This window comes from Schistocerca piceifrons, chromosome X, assembly GCF_021461385.2.
Source record: "Schistocerca piceifrons isolate TAMUIC-IGC-003096 chromosome X, iqSchPice1.1, whole genome shotgun sequence".
In the NCBI taxonomy this organism is placed as follows: Eukaryota; Metazoa; Arthropoda; class Insecta; order Orthoptera; family Acrididae; genus Schistocerca; species Schistocerca piceifrons.
Window position 1 is genome coordinate 592,627,907 of NC_060149.1, and position 19,326 is coordinate 592,647,232.

A 19,326-nucleotide genomic window follows, 5' to 3' on the forward strand; every position below is an offset into this window, starting at 1 on the left:
GCTGTGAGACGTGTGAATTGACGCCTCTTTTGGTAGGTGAGCCGGCCGCCGTGGTCGAGCGGTTCTAGGCGCTTCAGTCCGGAACCGCGCTGCTGCTACAGTCGCAAGTTCGAATCCTGCCTCGGGCATGGATGTGTGTGATGTCCTTACGTTAGTTAGATTTAAGTAGTTTTAAGTCTAGGGGACTGCTGACCTCAGATGTTAAGCCCCATAGTGCTTAGAGCCATGTTTTTCGGTAGGCGAAATAGTTCACTCTTTTCATTTTTAGTATCTACATAGACACAGACGACGGTACACACACGCACAGCTGTTGGACGTTGTTGGAGAAGGCTTTCTAGATTGCTGTTATTAATTATTGGGTTCTTAGAGCAGTCCAGATTAATACGTATGGCCAGTGCCTGGTTGACATTTTCGTTCGCGGTACACCGCGTCCTGTACTCGTCTATCACGGCGCTCGGGGTCATAGCACAAATTTATAACACCTGATGATGGGCATGTGAGAACCCGAAACCGGTCGTGTTTAAGTACTGAAAAATAAAAAGAACCTTACAACTGAAGCGGTATTTTCAGCCTCTGGTATAATGATCAGTTGCGAATGTTGTTCCAGCAGAATTGTCTGTGTGAAATAATCTGTTTTTAACTCGATCAGTAAGTGTAATCGTACATGCATTGAATTAGAAAATAGTAACAGTGTTCTTCTTACACATTAAAGTGTATAAAACTAAATTAGGGCATCAACTGAACGTAAACATGGGACGCCGTCTATTGCGGAGAAACTGACAGCGTGCGAACGTTAGACAAAGGAGAGTCTCTTCAGAACATTGTAAGTGATATATACGTTGGCATAACAACTGTTAAAGACTAGAGAAAAGATAACAAAACTTTTGAAAGTCATGATGATGGATGATTAGAAAGGACTGAAACTATGCAAGACTTTGAAGAGCCCTAAAAGTGAAATTCTAGAAAGTGCTTAGTGGGTGTCGTTTGAGCAGGAGAGAAGACAGGGAACTGCGTTGCCTAGACCAATCATAAAAGAAAAAGCACTGTTTTTCTATGAAAAATTAGATGTAGACAATGGAAATTAAAAGTAAACAGCGACTGAAAGCTGGCTACATCGGTGAAGAAAACGACATCGGATTCGAAATGTAATTATTTCTCCGGCCGCGGTGGACGAGCGGTTCTAGGCGCTCAGTCCGGAACCGCGCGCCTGCTACGGTCGCAGGTTCGAATCCTGCCTCGGGCGTGGATGTGTGTGATCTCCTTAGGTTAGTTAGGTTTAAGTAGTTCTAAGTTCTAGGGGACTGATGACCTCAGATGTTAAGTCCCATAGTGCTCAGAGCCACTTGAAACTTTTTTTTGTAATCATTTCCATCGAGAAGCTGTCTGCAAACGAAACAGCTGCCAATGAATTTATTCCTAAATTTGAAAACTTAGTTAAACAGCTTAAGGTGATCCCTGATAAATTGTATAGCATTCATGATTCTGGCTTAAACTACAAAAACTCTTGCTGCACGGGATGAGACAGTTGCGTGTCACTGCAGTAGTGTAATAAAGTGTGTACAGTTGTTAAACTTTCACTGCCAGTAACAATATTTTACCATGCGATACAGACAGATTTTACAGTACCGGCACTACCGTACATTATACTTTTGTGTGAGATTTTGTGGTGTTTCGACGTTTTAACACGGAACGATAATTCACACAAAATCTCTAGGTGAAAATTAATGGTGTACTCTATTGTATTGTGATGTTACGCGTCAATAACAGTGTTCCTCTGAAATCCGCCTTTTTTTGCGTTCTGACAATTGTCCGTGTCCGTAGGGGACAGGTTAGCGAGCTTCTACCATAGGAGTCTCTGGGTACTTGTGTCCGCAGGTTCTGACTTGCTAGTACCCTTCCGTAACTTCCTTATTACTGTGCAGGCTACTAGGTTGGACGAACGGTGGAGCTGGCCAGCTCGGTTTTGACTGCGGCCGGATCACTTGACCGGTTGCGCCGTGGTCGGCTGGTGTTGGTCTGGAATAACACCCCTGGCGGCGGCAAAGACGGCCAGCAGTTAGCAGGCGGGCTGTTTGCGAGCGTCTCCGATCAACAGTACTGCAACGGCGAGAAGTCGGAAATACTGAAGACTGGTCGAGGGACAGCAGCACGTCTTATGTAAGAGCTACCGTTTTCTAACTGTAGTGCCTGTTCCACCGTCATATTATAACACGTCAAGCACTTAATGCGCTTCTGCTTTAGAAATTCGGCGAGTTTTTGTCCGTCGCTAGATGGGGGCCCTAGAAGTAGACACATTGAATAACTCTCTCGACATTACATTCAGTTACGTTGTATGAACCGGCACATTTTGTACATCTTACACCACCGCGACACTGGGTGCGCCGGTATCGGAGATATTTCTAGTACAGTATGACATTCTGAACATGTGGATCTACATCATTCGTGGTGTAGACAGCTGTCGAAAGTCTCTGACGAGCGAAAGTAGAGTAACTTTACCTGACTGAGACGGGACATATTTATCTTCTCCGTGTCTCGAATCCTTCTTCAAGTTACGGTGAACATCAAGAATTTTCACTTTTGGATCCAGTTCCACTGAAAGTTCTTCGTCAGTAACGCTGATATCTACGTTTTCTATCAGGCTCTCCTTGACGACAAAGAAACGAGGAACATAAAATTTCATTGACATGAGGCTTGCAATAGCTACAACACTCTTTGCCCACTGCACCGATCTGAACTCAGTCTGTATGCAGTTTTTATCTTTCGTTGTCACGTTGAAAATGGCTTCATTTTTTCCAGACATAACCTGGGGGATTAAGTGGCTTATTGCCATGGAGTGCAGTCGACCAATGTTACGCTCGGAATTGCTCGGTGGCCGAGACATCCCCTTCGGTGTATACGAAAAATGCACCATAGTCTTCTACTCTGCATTAGTGGGAGACGTACCGATCCCCTGTCTCGTTCATTGCTATTCGGTCTCGTGAGTACTCCTTGGTTTGGGTACACCGATTTCCAACTCATTTTTAATACACGAGTTGCCTCGATCGTCTCTACTGTCGATGTACACATTTGTTGTTCATATAACTAAATTGTTGGTTTCCCCTTAACTTTCTACCGCAGTGTTAATACACTCTACTTTGCTTACAGTAAGTGCGGACTAACTGTTGAGCGCTGCACGTTTACTTCCTTGTCAGTCTTCGATGTCGTCTTTAACATAGCATGGGTTAGTACCATTTCTTATCCATTTTCAGGCCTACAGTTTCTTTGGAGCTGTAGTCGAGTGATTCTCGGTAAAATCACTACATCTGTATACAACTGTTCCTGCAATGACATCTTCTACTTTTCGTATCGTCCTTATTTCAATAATACATATTCAGAGCATTCGATATAGTGCTGTCCACCTTTCATAAAACATTGACCTGTGCAAAATCGTTTAGTACCTGTCCGCTACTGTCAGCTTCCATGACGCAGATAGCCCTAAGAGCTGACACCGATTCACAATTTTAAACGATTTTCTTTGTTCGAATACTACTTTTTTTTACTAAGTTTATTCTGTTGTCCTAATGGCGACTCGCTGAACATCACATATACACATTCATTTCTAGTCAGCCGGAGCGCTGCCTCTGTTACGATATTGTCACGACGGAGATAGGTACACACTCGACTGGCATGTATAATGTGCGATCAAAAAGTTTCCATTTGAGGGCGTTGCTGCAGCATATATGCACCGTAGGTCGACTCCAATGCGGCTATACAAGCACCGACATGTAAGCAATACATTAGTGTGGCATTCGTGCCTTTCCGACGTGTGCACGTGCGACGTTGTTACTAAATGCTTCCCAGCATGACCAATCTGCTGTTATTCTTTTCTTGGCTGCCGAAGGCCAACACCGGTAAACATCCATCGGAGAATGAAAAACGTGTGCGGGACAGCAGGTCTGTCGACAAGCAGCGTTGTGGAATAGTGCGTCAAGTTCCACACTGCTCGCGATTCGAGACAAGACGCCGGTCCATCTGGGAGGCCAGTAAACAAAAGTGGGAGACACCCACGCATCCGCTGTATAGTCCTGATCTCTCCTTACGCGATTATCACGCCTGCGGTCCCTTAAAAAGACCTTTAAGGGTCGACGATTCCTATCGGACGAGGATATGCAGCAGGCAGTTACGGACTTCTTCACGCAGCATGACGCGGTTTTTTACCAAATGGGTATCGTCAACCTGGTGCGTCGGCGGGTGATTGTCCCAGTGCTCACGGCGATTTTGCCTGATTTGCGTACGGTCTTCGAACTGAAACTTTTTGGCCGCCCCTTTATAGTTGCCAGTGCGGACGTTTTGCTCCTTCTGCGACAACAGTCCTTCATCAAGGAAGAACCGTCAAACTGCATGAAAGCTTCACTCGGAGCCTGCAGAAGTCACCGAAGAGACAGCGAAAAATGAGAGTTACCAACACCAACAAAACGATTCAGTGACAGTAGTTGCTAGGAATCACTTACAAACCTCTACTGGTACGTCAAGTAAAGAAAAATTATTTCTATAGAGGCAGGTGCGTGGGGTGAATTTAATACTCATCATTAACCACGATGATTCACAATGGGTTTGTCGTATAAAATGCTCCCGGTCAACATGGTCACCATAGTGTGAAAATATTGGTGCTTTCAACACTATCCCTTAAAGTCTACGTCAAAAAAGCGACAGACTGTCAAAGAGGTGGTGGAGTTCCAAGGACATCAATTATACGTCTTATCATGTTATTATTGCTATTTTGTCGAAAACTAACATTCTGAACCCGTGGCTGTGTGCAAAATATAGATTGACTCTTACAGAGAAGACAACAGCAACGAGCCACTTTTTACAATGCTATTTATTTATTTAAATAGCGCCGTTACCGGTAACATAAAGGCTACCTTTTACATTATCTTTCGCTTTTTGTTTTTCCAAATGACGAAATTTCCTTGGCGTGGTGGTGGCCTACAACCAAAACAAGGTGTGAGACAATGTTTTGGTTGTAGGCCACCACCACCCCAAGGACATTTCGGCATTTCGGAAAACAAAAAGTGAATGCTAATGTGCAACGTATCTTAACGAAAACTAACCGTCTGAAGATGAACCTTTCTGTTCGGAACCGGTAACGGCGCTATTTAAATAAATAGCATTGTAAAAAGTGGCTTGTTGCTGTTGTCTTCTCTGTAGGAGTCAGTCTGTAACTGGTTGTTATTTCCTTCAAGATGTAAAGTACAGTGCGTATTCGACTATTGTTTATCGGTATCACGTGGTTGCTTTCACGCGTGGCTAAGTGAACATTCCAAATTCCTATTAAAGTTGTTGACACATATTTTAAGTCCCATGGCTAAGGTCTGCTATTCTGAACCGTGAGCTACAACCTCTGCCTACTGAAACAGGAGATTCTGCCTATTCTCAAGGTTGTATGCCACTACCCCTGATTTCTACAGATTTTTGCACCTGATGTGTTGCATGAGTTCGGTCCATTGCAGGGAAACGGTTTGTGTTGTGGGTTGGCAGGAGAGCCAACACCGGGTACTAGAGGAAGCCGAAAGACACGCGTTTTAGCTCACACAGGCTGGCGTGAGGTCTGGTACAGGACAAGGAAATTAGACTTTGGAAAAACGGACGTAGCTGGTGGAATACTTAACTTTAATCCATTAATGATGAGCGTCTCTCTTGACGGTACATGATTACAGTATCAATAGTAACTGGTAATGGCGCCTTGCTAGGTCGTAGCAAATGACGTAGCTGAAGGTTATGCTAACTATCGTCTCGGCAAATGAGAGCGTATTTTGTCAGTGAACCATCGCTAGCAAAGTCGGTTGTACAACTGGGGCGAGTGCTATGAAGTCTCTCTAGACCTGCCGTGTGGCGGCGCTCGGTCTGCAATCACTGATAGTGGCTTCACGCGGGTCCGACGTACAGTAACGGACCGCGGCCGATTTAAAGGCTACCACCTAGCAAGTGTGGTGTCTGGCGGTGACACCACATTCCTCCCCCGCAAATCGGCGCACGGTTGTGGCATAAGGCTTCCGCCCGCCGTGGGGAGGACCCCATGTTGACGTATGTGACGAGGTGGGGAGCCTAACAACAGGCGAGGCTGTGCCACCCGCACCCTGCCATTCGGACCGCGGGGAGCTAGGAAACGCCTGAAAACCTGCTCCAGGGTGCACGCCAACATGCGGTGTATGCGCCCGTAGAGAGACAAGAGGGGCCGAAGGGTCGACCTCCATCGGGCCGGGGCACCCGACGGGCGAAGACGACATATGGTCCGGAGCAGGCAAGAGTTCCAAGTCGGAGGACAACTGGTCACGGGAAGCGATCGGCGGCGCGTGACCCAGGGAGGCTCCCGGCGGTTGCAGCGACGTGTCCACTGCGGGCGTCGCCGGCGGTAGAACAGGCGGCGGCGGCGGCGCGTCGCCATGGGGCAAAATGGAAGGCAGCGTCGGTAACACCTGGGTCTGAGGCGAGCCAGTAGGTGGGTCCCCAGGGCGCTGACCGGACGGCACCGTCGCTGAAAGCAGACGGGGAGCAGCAGATCCCGTGCGACGACAAAGGCGCAGCTGGTTGACATGCCGACGCACCTCACCAGAGGCCCCCAAAACCAGATACATAGCGCGGCCGAGGCAGGGAAGAATGTGCCCTTCGAGCCAACGCCGTGAAACTCGATAGTGGCGGTAGTAGACAACGTCGGCTGGGGCAAAAGCAGGTGTCTGCCGCTGCACAGGAACCGGATGCGGCGGATGTAGCAAAGACATCAAGGTTCGATTTGGGCGACCGTGGAGCAACTCAGCCGGCGAGCGACCATCTCGGGGCTGAGAGCGATACGGGGACAAAAAGAGCAATAACGCGCCCTCCCGAGAATGCGACTCTTTCAACTTCAACATCTGTGACTTGAAAGTCCTGACCTATCGTCCAGCGGCACCGTTTGACTGTGGCGAAAACGGCGCGGACGTCAGATGTTGAATACCATTGGCCTTGCAGAATGACTGAAATTCTGCGAACACGAATTGTGGGCCATTGTCGGAAACAATAGTCTGTGGAAGACCTTCAATGCAAAAGATAGCAGATAACGCTTGGATGGTGGCAGATGAAGTCGTGGAAGACATCCGGACAACAAAAGGAAAATTACTGAATGAATCTACCACAACCAACCATCGAGCATTCCAGAATGGACCAGCAAAATCGATGTGTAAGCGTTGCCAAGGGGAAGTGGCTGTTAGACAGAGGATTGTAACGAACGTAGGACCACGACCCTGGACTGATCATTATCGGAACGCAACAGCAAAACACCACGTCATACAAAAAGTCTCTCCTTGTGAGCAAAAAATCGGCGAACCAACGGATCCCCGATCCATGAATTTGACAAGGGCCATTGCGTGGCAACAAAACTCAGAACGGTAGCAAGGACAGGGTCGGCAGCTGTGGCTGTAGCTACACGACGAAAATCAATCGGAAACGATTCGACCACGTCATCTGTTTCCAAATCAATGAACATGCAAGCAAGTTCGGAGGAATCGAATGCTCTATCCTCAGCAACAGGCAAACGGGACAACGCATCGGCGTTTCCGTGCTTAGCAGTGGACCGATACAAGATATCGTAGCGGTACTGCGAGAGGAAAATAGACCATCGAATGAATTTCTGCGCTGTATGTAGTGGTACGGGCTTGGTCGGATGAAAAAGCGATGTCAAAGGTTTGTGGTCTGTGATGATGGTAAAGTGACGAGCATACAAGAAATCATGAAACTTTGTAACACCAAATACGAGAGCCAATGCTTCTTTCTCGATCTGTGAATAATTTCATTGTGCAGATGAGAGCAATTTGGACGCAAAGGCAATAGGGCTATCGTGCGAACCATCTTTGTGCGCAAGCACAGCACCAATCCCGAAATCCGATGGATCCACCATCAACAAAAGTGGCTTCTGGGGATCGAATGGCGTAAGGCAAGTATTGGAAAGCAACGCCGATTTCAACTGGCGAAAGGCGCGTTCGCATTCCGTCGTCCAGACGAACGGAACACCTTTACGGCGTAAGCGATGAAGCGGAGCTGAAATGGAAGAGGCATGGGGAACATATTTGTTATAGTAATTCATTTTTCCCAGCACACTCTGTAGCTGCTTCAAATTCTGCGGCGAAGGCAAGTCTTGTATGGCACAGAGGTGCTCTGGACTGGGATGTATGCCTTGGGCATTGAGTACATGTCCCAGACAGGGTAAGTCAAGAGCAAAAAACACACATTTGTCCTTCCGCAAGTGAAGACCATTTTGTCGCAAGACCTGAAATAATGTTCTGAGATTGGCTAAATGTTCTTCTTCCGTCTGTCCGGAGATCACAATATCGTCCAGATAGTTTGCTGCAGTAGGGACCGACGCACAAACAGTTTGTAGATATTGCTGAAACAATGCAGGGGTGGATGCACACCCGAATGGCAGTCGTTTGAATTGATACAAACCAAGATGCGTGTTAACCACCAAAATGCGCTGGGATTCTTCGTCCACCGGTATTTGCAAGTACGCATCTGCTAGGTCCAATTTCGAAAAATATTTACCCGGGCACAGTTTGTCAAAAAGATCTTCCGGGTGGGGTAAAGGAAAAGTTGCAATCACTAGTTGTGGATTCCCTGTTGCCTTGAAGTCCACACAAAGACTCAATTTTCCGGAAGGTTTTGGCATAATTACTAAGGCTGATGCCCAGAGAGAAGCCTGCACTCGTTCAATTACACCTTGTGATTCTAAATCGTGTAATGTTCTTGCGACCTCATCACGCAATGCGTGGGGAACATTGCGCACTCTGAAAAATTTCGGTTGCGCATTTACTTTCAATTCCAAATGTGCTTTATAGTTCTTAGCGCAACCGAGGCCCGGTGCAAAAATGTCTGCAAATTCTTCACATAGACGAGAAACACTGTCTGAAGGCACAGTCTGGTGCACTGATAGGACCTGATTTACTATAGACAAGTTAAACAACTGAAATAAATCGAAACCAAACAAGTTCACTGCAGAAGAAGAACGAAGGACGTAAAATGACACAAGTTTTGTTTGTCCCTTGTATGTTGCAAGCAGGCTGCACTGTCCTAACACAGGGATCTCTGGACCTGCATAGCTAGTTAACTTAACAGTTGTGGCATGCAACGGAGGTGTGCCCAGCAGTTTGTAAGTGTCCTGATTGATCAGTGAAACTACAGCCCCGGTATCGAGCTGGAATGGTATCACTTTGCCATTAATGTCCAAGTCCACAAAAAGTTTATTGTCCTGCTGACGACAAGAGCGACCGTCTCATGCAGCGTGAACTGACACTGGTACAAAATCACTTGCAACTTGACGGGAGTGCCGGCGACGTCGACGCACACTATTTGTGGGACGAACACAGTCACTGTTAGAGAGAGTGGCACTGGGCGGAGTGGCATGAACTATATGAATTTCCATGGGCAAAGTTTCGCGAGCCTGACTATCCTTGGTTCAATTCCGATTTCGACGCGAAGCAAAGGGCCTGGAATGATTTTGAGTTTCCGATCTGAGCTTTTTCTGGCAAACACTTTGAACATGTCCTTTTCTATTACAGTAAAAGCAAATAGCTTGGCATGACAGGCAATTCTTACGCGAATGTCTAGTAGCACACCGCGGGCATGATTTTAGCACTGCATTTGCTTGCCGGCGCAGTACACGTGGCTGAGAGCCTGGCGGCAGCGGCGCGGCCAGGCGCGACGACTGTTTACTGTTCCGTGCAGCTCGCCCGGCGGGCCGGTTAACCTGACACATGGGTGGCGAAGTTTCAAATGATTCCTGAGCAAAGTCAAGTGTGTCCTGCCGATCCAGTATTTCCATCACTTGTTGAAGGGAGGGATTGACTAGTTTCATTGCATCACGTACCATAGTATCTGAATAAGGGAGTCCACATTGACACTCAAAAGAACAATCTCTAGTAAGGCCTTGCAAGGTGGCAACCCACTCCCTATTAGTCTGACCTGCCGTACGTTTTGTACGAAAGAAGGTGTACCGTTTGGCAACTACATTGACTGATTCTTTGAAATATGCATCTAATGCAGACAAAATTTCGTCGTAGGACAGAGTTGCTACGTCGCGTCGGGGAAATAATTTGACTATCACACGGTACGTGTGCACCCCAATGGAGGACAATAAAAAAAGGCTGCCGCTCGTTACCTTGAATTCTGTAGGCGGCGAGATGGAATCCAAATTGGCGTGACCACTCCGTCCAGCTTTCCAGTGCAGCATCAAAAGGACGAAAAGTTGGTGCAACTGCGTGTTGTGGCTGCGTTAGCGGTGGAGCGGCGGCTGCCGCATCGTTTTGCATTGCACGTTGACCCTGGACGAGCTGTCCAAGGGCATCCAGTAAGGCCTGCGTCTGCTGATTCTGTAAGCGATAAAATTCGGACAGTACATGATCACTCACCCTTCTATCCAAAGCAGTCCACAAAGGCCTCGTGCTTACAAAACCAATCCTGGACGAAGCGAGCTGTGGAAACAGGGGCCCTGGAACACAGCGTCGCTATTGGGGAATAAACATTGTAGGATGTGGTGGACCTGATCAGCCAAAATAGTCTTTGGCAGTAATGTGACCTTGCATAGTAACTGTGAGGCCCATGGAATACCACTATATGGTTGCCCAAATCATCACCAAATCCCCGCCATGTTTCACTCTTGACACGTAAACTGTGTGAAGCAAGACTCAACCGAAACTTTTTTCCTTTGCTCAATAGCCCAGATTTTATGGCTAAGACACCACGTTTTCCTGTTACGGGCACTTGCATCACTGACGTGTGGTTATGGAATTCCAGCACGCTCTACAATGTCCTGCTTATGGAGTTCTCTTCGTCTTGTTTTGGTGCTGACAGAGATCACGAGTGCGACATTCAGTTCTGCAGTGAACTTTGTAGCTGTCGTCCTCTTGTATTTCGTCACAATCTTCTTCTATGAGTGTCCATAACGATCACTCAGCACACTTTTTCGTCCGCGATGTGACCCTGCGGATGATGGTTTTCTGCTTTTCCTACAAGTGGTATAAATCTGCGATACGGACCTCTTGTAACACCAAAAACTTTGATTACCTTGCTTACGGAAGCACCCACCATAGGATCACCAACAATTTGTCCACGTTCGAATACTCTTAGCGTCGACGTAACGCAATAACAACTGCACTGACACTTGGAACGTGTTGAGCATATTGCACAGATGAAGTTCGTGGTCAAATACAATAGCACAACCTACAGGTTTGACTAGCATCTGCATTTATGTCTGCCGGCCGGTGTGGCCGTGCGGTTAAAGGCGCTTCAGTCTGGAACCGCGTGACCGCTACGGTCGCAGGTTCGAATCCTGCCTCGGACATGGATGTGTGTGATGTCCTAAGGTTAATTAGGTTTAATTAGTTCTAAGTTCTAGGGGACTGATAACCTCAGAAGATAAGTCGCATAGTGCTCAGAGCCATTTGAACCATTTTTTGCATTTATGTCAAGCATGCACTTGTCGCAGTATTTCCACACTTTTCTCCAACGCCTATACATACGATTACACAAGACCATATCTTCTGCCTGAATCAAGATAAAAGCTTGAGGTAAGTATTAACTTGCTCGTCGGATCTAAAAGTTGACACTGGCGCCAGTCCTAAGTTGCCGGTATCGTTCTTCCTGCGCATCTTGCTCTCTCGCTCGTTCATTACCCTTTGTGCGTCGAGTCGAGACAGCGATAACATAGTAACAGAAGCATTTTGCGTTCTCCGTTTCAACAAGGGCAATTCAGTTACAACTGTATGGTGTGATTTGCATCGAGAGCACGGCACTACACTTCCTACAGCTCAAAGCATTCGAGGACGGCAACAGCAGTTCCAAAAAACTAGTAGTTTATGTAAGATCAAGTCCACATATCGGTATTATGTATTCATTCAAGACTTAGAGCGCATGTAAGAGTTTTGCACGTAGCTCATAGTAGTCTATTCGTCGTGTCAGCCGAGAGTTATCCATTCCTCACTTGTCTGTCTGGTGTGTTTTCTGACGACGTTTGTTTCAAACCATGCAGGATTCTACTGATCCAAGCCCTTCATGATGGCAGACAACAACATGCAGCGTTTTGTCAGGTCAGTATGAATATGGAGATGGAAGATAATGTCTGTCCACGCTTACTATTCAGTGGTGAAGCTACGTTCCATTTAAGTGGAAAAGTGAAGCGCCACAATGTAAAAATATAGAGGAACACGGCAGCCACATACCAAGGTCACTCAGCCCTACAAAATCCTTAGTCTTCAAGCAAAAAGATGAATATACTGAAAAGAGGAATAAAGGAAATGTACTCGGACCTGATTATTACTGAGGCTGGCTCAGAACTTAACTTGAGACCTGGTGAAAGCGTATACAGGGTGTCACAGAAATTTTGTGACAGACTTCGAGAGGTTGTAGAAGGTGTCTTGAGGAAGAAATCGATGTTAAGGACGCGTGTCCGAGACATCCTCCAACGACTGCTCAACAGAGCGTCGGTTATAGGCGCCGGCGCCTGCCACTAGGCTCTAAGCACTATAGGACTTATCATCTGAGGTCATCAGTCCTCTAGACTTAGAACTACTTAAACCTAACTAACCTAAGGACATCACACACATCCATGCCCGAGGCAGGATTCGAACCTGCGACCGTAGCAGCAGCGCGGTTCCGGGCTGAAGGGCTTAGAACCGCTCGGTCACAGCGGCCGGCCCTGCTACTAGGCTACTCCTTCGGCAGCAAACGCGAATTTGTATAATTATATACCGTAGGTGGAACATCTCGCAACGTCGCTTGTTATTCAGTGACCGCAACACATTGCCACGATCGCCAGTGGAGAAGATGCAGCTAGCTGCTACGCAGAAAAGCCTTGTCTCCTACGAATGTGATGCTCTGTTGCCTCGATGGATGACGGTTCCGGACACAGGTTTCCATACGCAGATTACTTTTCTCCTGGAGCCTTCTAAAATCTCCATTGTTTTTCGGTATACAGGAGAAAAATAAACTGCAGATGGAAAGCCGTGTCCGAAATCATTATCCAGCAAAGCAACAGGTCATCGAAATCATAAGACACAAGGCCTGTCTACGCAGCAGCTAGCTCCATCCTCTCCACTGGCGACCGTGACAATCAATCGCGATCACTGAATAACAAACAATATTTCCAGACGTTCCACCTATGACCCGTCAGCGTACAAAGTCTCATTTTCCGCCGAAGGGATGGCCCAGTGTCAGGTGTTGCGCCCTGCAACTTTGACGCTCTGTAGCGTCGTAGTGTGACGTTTTCGGACACGGGTTCCTGGTCTCGATTTGTTCCTCAAGATGTCCTCTACAGGTCCTCGAAGTTTGTCGCAAATTTTCTGCGGCACCCAGTTTATGCATAATATTTGGGCATCATTTTAAGATTTTATCTTATTTTTCTGGATATTGGTCCTCTTTTAATTAACATTTCAACTGAAACTAGATTCTCGGCGGGGCCAGGGATTTTCTCTGCCTCGTGATGACTGAGTGTTGTGTGCTGTCCTTAGGTTAGTTAGGTTTAAGTAGTTCTAAGTTCTAGGGGACTGATGACCATAGATGTTAAGTCCCATAGTGCTCAGAGCCATTTGAACCATTTTGAACTGAAACTAGAAATTACATTAACCAGTCCCCATTTATATACTTTCCATTACGTTTTCGGAACATTGTACTCCCATCATCAGATGGATTTATGGATTCTGTGTACGATGTGTGGGTACCATGTGGTACTGTCACAGGCTGCTTTTCCCTTCCAATCGTAACATCACATACACTCCCATTATAACAGAACTCACAAGAAGGCGTTTGTTACCAACTTCCTTAAACCAATACACCATCAACTTTCGTTTTGCAGATAAAGTAATTTTATTTCCTAGGTTTCATTCCAAAGTCAATTCATAATTACATTCACAGTGCTTTCCGCGCGTCGAGGTCCGGTGCGCTGGCCAATTCTGTGGGTGCTTCTTAAGGTGGTTTTCCATTTGCCTCGGCGAATGCGGGCTGATTCATCTTATTCCGCCTCAGTTACACTATGTCGGCCATTGGTACGCAAACACTTTCTACACGTATGCGTACACCATAATTTCTCTACCACGCAAACATTGGGGTTACACTCATCTGGTGTGAGACGTTCCCGGGTTAGGGGGAGGGGGGGACCACTAGGGGCCGAACCGCACAATAACCCTGGGTTGGTGTGGGGCGGCGATGGGTTGAGTGGACTGCTGCAGCCTGTTGTGCAGTTGCGTACCACTGCGGGTACGGGGGGGACGAAGTCCCTCCGTCGTTTCTAGACACCAGTTCGATACAATACAATACAATACAATACAATACGTTCACAGGGTCCCCCGTCATCTGTTAGGCGAGACTCAATGTACATAATATTTTTAGTATCTGGAACTGTGGTCAGAACGAGTTATTTCAGACATTTTACCTGATATAGCCCAAACATGAATATCATCTTCCCTTTTTAACAAAATATGAAATGGGATTCCTCTTCAATAAACGTTGCGGCGATAATAAAATGGTCCACTTTCCTGACCAGGCGCACTAGACTCACCGTAACAGCTGATTGCCACGGCATGGGGTATCCATTCTCCTAGTTTCAAGCGACAACCAAGAAAATGCCAGTTATGGTAACGTTTTTAGGTAACTTGTAATGTGTATCGATAGCTGAAAATTAGCATGTGGATTTTAAATGACATTAGCAACGAGTACAAAGAATCATGGCAAGATTAAACGTTATAAGCCTGACGGTTCCCTTTTTATATTCAAAAAACGTCAGTAAATTTATCAAACGACATCACAGTGCCAGATTTCATATTTTCCTATCAGCTGAACTTTTGCAAAGTGTCTAGGACTAAGTCATATATTGGCGAATGATGAGTGAAGATCTCAGCAAAGTGGCATTTGTAGTTCGCTGGTGGATATTTTATTGATGAAAATGCTTTTTGAACAGCCACTTAGATTGTAAGGCGTCAGGCAAATCCAACACCTTCCATGAAAACCCTGACATGATAAGCAAATCCGGTAGTATGTCACATAGCACCGAATAAATCGTGACATTAAATTAACCAAAGTAATACGAGTAACGAGTGAGCAAATGGAATACCACAGACTAACACAAGAATGCCTAAATGCATGTCATACCCTCCCACCGTGAGACAGACGCAGTTCCGAGGGGAGAAACGAGAACAGAAGCCGAGAGCAGAACCGTGTTAAGCTGGAAGGCCCTACGATAAGGGACGGACACCCACGTCGCCAGCTAACCGCTAGGACCACCCCCCAGCCCATGTTAAAAGCTAGAGCCCTCCAGAAGAACAGTATAGATCTTACGACAACACTAAAAGGACCACACCAGCTGCAAGTTTTAGCGTGAGACTTTTTCGCGTCTCTGTTACGTTGCAAACTTCAAAAACATTGCCCCACCACGAAAAGTATAACGTTTCTCATTGGATAGACAGAATTTTTGAAGGCGGAGCTTAAGGTTAACATTGAGACCCTGATTGGTCAGATGAAAACACAGCCAGATAGTTTTTTTAAACCAACTTCGGTAAATTGTAGTAAGGAGATGTTAGGGGAGAGTTGCTTCCGAGACGGCGAGATGCGCGGAGCTGTGTCGACCGCCGCTCCCTGACGCTGACTAACCACCGACAAGGTAATGAACGCACGCGATGCCGCATAAGCGCGCATAAAGCTTCACTCAGAACTGCAGAAGTTTCATCTGTTACATCCCCTTTTTACGTAATACTAGTGTCGATCGTCAATTAAATCTCATGGTGTTCACATTTGCCACTTGAAGTAAAAATCTGAAACGCGATGATTTTTCTGTTATATAATTATTGAGAAGCCACATCAGCCACTGTAATTTACGACAAGTTAGATAAGTAATTAAAGATAATTGAGGGTCACTGTAGACCATTTTGATAGTTTTCTCTTTTGTGAAACTTAATTTAAACCTAGATTATAGATGTGATATGGCATAGGTCCCCCCCATGAACCATGGACCTTGCCGTTGGTGGGGAGGCTTGCGTGCCTCAGCGATACAGATAGCCGTACCGTAGATGCAACCACAACGGAGGGGTATCTGTTGAGAGGCCAGACAAACGTGTGGTTCCTGAAGAGGGGCAGCAGCCTTTTCAGTAGTTGCAAGGGCAACAGTCTGGATGATTGACTGATTTGGCCTTGTAACAATAACCAAAACGGCCTTGCTGTGCTGGTACTGCGAACGGCTGAAAGCAAGGGGAAACTACAGCCGTAATTTTTCCCGAGGGCATGCAGCTTTATTGTATGATTAAATGATGATGGCGTCCTCTTGGGTCAAATATTCCGGAGGTAAAATAGTCCCCCATTCGGATCTCCGGGCGGGGACTACTCAAGAGGATGTCGTTATCAGGAGAAAGAAAACTGGCGTTCTACGGATCGGAGCGTGGAATGTCAGATCTCTTAATCGGGCAGGTAGGTTAGAAAATTTAAAAAGGGAAATGGACAGGTTGAAGTTAGATATAGTGGGAATTAGTGAAGTTCGGTGGCAGGAGGAACAAGACTTCTGGTCACGTGACTACAGGGTTATAAACACAAAATCAAATAGGGGTAATGCAGGAGTAGGTTTAATAATGAATAGGAAAATAGGAATGCGGGTAAGCTACTACAAACAGCATAGTGAACGCATTATTGTGGCCAAGATAGATACGAAGCCCACACCTACTACAGTAGTACAAGTTTATATGCCAACTGGCTCTGCAGATGACGAAGAAATTGAAGAAATGTATGATGAAATAAAATAAATTATTCAGATTGTGAAGGGAGACGAAAATTTAATAGTCATGGGTGACTGGAATTCGAGTGTAGGAAAAGGGAGAGAAGGAAACATAGTAGGTGAATATGGATTGGGGCTAAGAAATGAAAGAGGAAGCCGCCTGGTAGAATTTTGCACAGAGCACAACATAATCATAACTAACACTTGTTTTAAGAATCATGAAAGAAGGCTGTATACATGGAAGAACCCTGGAGATACTAAAAGGTATCAGATAGATTATATAATGGTAAGACAGAGATTTAGGAACCAGGTTTTAAATTGTAAGACATTTCCAGGGGCAGATGTGGACTCTGACCACAATCTATTGGTTATGACCTGTAGATTAAAACTGAAGAAACTGCAAAAAGGTGGGAATTTAAAGAGATGGGACCTGGATAAACTGAAAGAACCAGAGGTTGTACAGAGTTTCAGGGAGAGCATAAGGGAACAATTGACAGGAATTGGGGAAAGAAATACAGTAGAAGAAGAATGGGTAGCTTTGAGGGAGGAAATAATGAAGGCAGCAGAGGATCAAGTAGGTAAAAAGACGAGTGGTAGAAGAAATCCTTGGGTAAAAGAAGATATATTGAATTTAATTAATGAAAGGAGAAAATATAAAAATGCAGTAAATGAAACAGGCAAAGAGGAATACAAACTTCTCAAAAATGAGATCGACAGGAAGTGCAAAATGGCTAAGAAGTGATGACTAGAGGACAAATGTAAGGATGTAGAGGCATATCTCATTATGGTAAGACAGATACTGCCTACTAGAAAAGTAGAGAGACCTTTGGAGAAAAGAGAACCACTTGTATGAATATCAAGAGCTCAGATGGAAACCCAGTTCTAAGCAAAGGAGGGAAAGCAGAAAGGTGAAAGGAGTATATAGAGGGTCTATACAAGGGCGATGTACTTGAGGACAATATTATGGAAATGGAAGAGGATGTAGATGAAGATGAAATGGGAGATATGATACTGCGTGAAGAGTTTGACAGAGCACTGAAAGACCTGAGTCGAAACAAGGCCCCCGGAGTAGACAACATTCCATTGGAACTACTGACGGCCTTGGGAGAGCCAGTCCTGACAAAACTCTACCATCTGGTGAGCAAGATGTATGAAACAGGCGAAATACCCTCAGACTTCAAGAAGAATATAATAATTCCAATCCCAAAGAAAGCTGGTGTTGACAGATGTGAAAATTACCGAACTATCAGTTTAATAAGTCACAGCTGCAAAATACTAACACGAATTCTTTACAGACGAATGGAAAAACTAGTAGAAGCCAACCTCGCGGAAGATCAGTTTGGATTCCGTAGAAACACTGGAACACGTGAGGCAATACTGACCTTACGACGTATCTTAGAAGAAAGATTAAGGAAAGGCAAACCTACGTTTCTAGCATTTGTAGACTTAGAGAAAGCTTTTGACAATGTTGACTGGAATACTCTCTTCCAAATTCTAAAGGTGGCAGGGGTAAAATACAGGGAGCGAAAGGCTATTTACAATTTGTACAGAAACCAGATGTTGTTCAATCTGTATATTGAGCAAGCAGTAAAGGAAACAAAAGAAAAATTCGGAGTAGGTATTAAAATTCATGGAGAAGAAATAAAAACTTTGAGGTTCGCCGATGACATTGTAATTCTGTCAGAGACAGCAAAGGACTTGGAAGAGCAGTTGAATGGAATGGACAGTGTCTTGAAAGGAGGATATAAGATGAACATCAACAAAAGCAAAACAAGGATAATGGAATGTAGTCTAATTAAGTCGGGTGATGCTGATGGAATTAGATTAGGAAATGAGGCACTTAAAGTAGTAAAGGAGTTTTGCTATTTGGGGAGCAAAGTAACTGATGGTGGTTGAAGTAGAGAGGATATAAAATGTAGGCTGGCAATGGCAAGGAAAGCGTTTCTGAAGAAGAGAAATTTGTTAACATCCAGTATTGATTTAAGTGTCAGGAAATCATTTCTGAAAGTATTCGTATGGAGTGTAGCCATGTATGGAAGTGAAACATGGACGATAAATAGTTTGGACAAGAAGAGAATAGAAGCTTTCGAAATGTGGTGCTACAGAAGAATGCTGAAGATTTGATGGGTAGATCATATAACTAATGAGGAAGTATTGAATAGGATTGGGGAGAAGAGAAGTTTGTGGCACAACTTGACCAGAAGAAGGGATCGGTTGGTAGGACATGTTCTGAGGCATCAAGGGATCACCAATTTAGTATTGGAGGGCAGCGTGGAGGGTAAAAATTGTAGAGGGAGACCAAGAGATGAATACACTAAGCAGATTCAGAAGGACGTAGGTTGCAGTAGGTACTGGGAAATGAAAAAGCTTGCACAGGATAGAGAAGCATGCAGAGCTGTATCAAACCAGTCTCAGGACTGAAGACCACAACAACAACAACAACAACAACAACATGGCATAGGTCATCCTTCGATCCATTGTAGAACTTGGAAACCCATTCAGGGAATATTCGTTCACATTTTTGTTGAACGCAGTTGGTTTTTATCATCCTGTATTAAAACATTTCCTTTTAT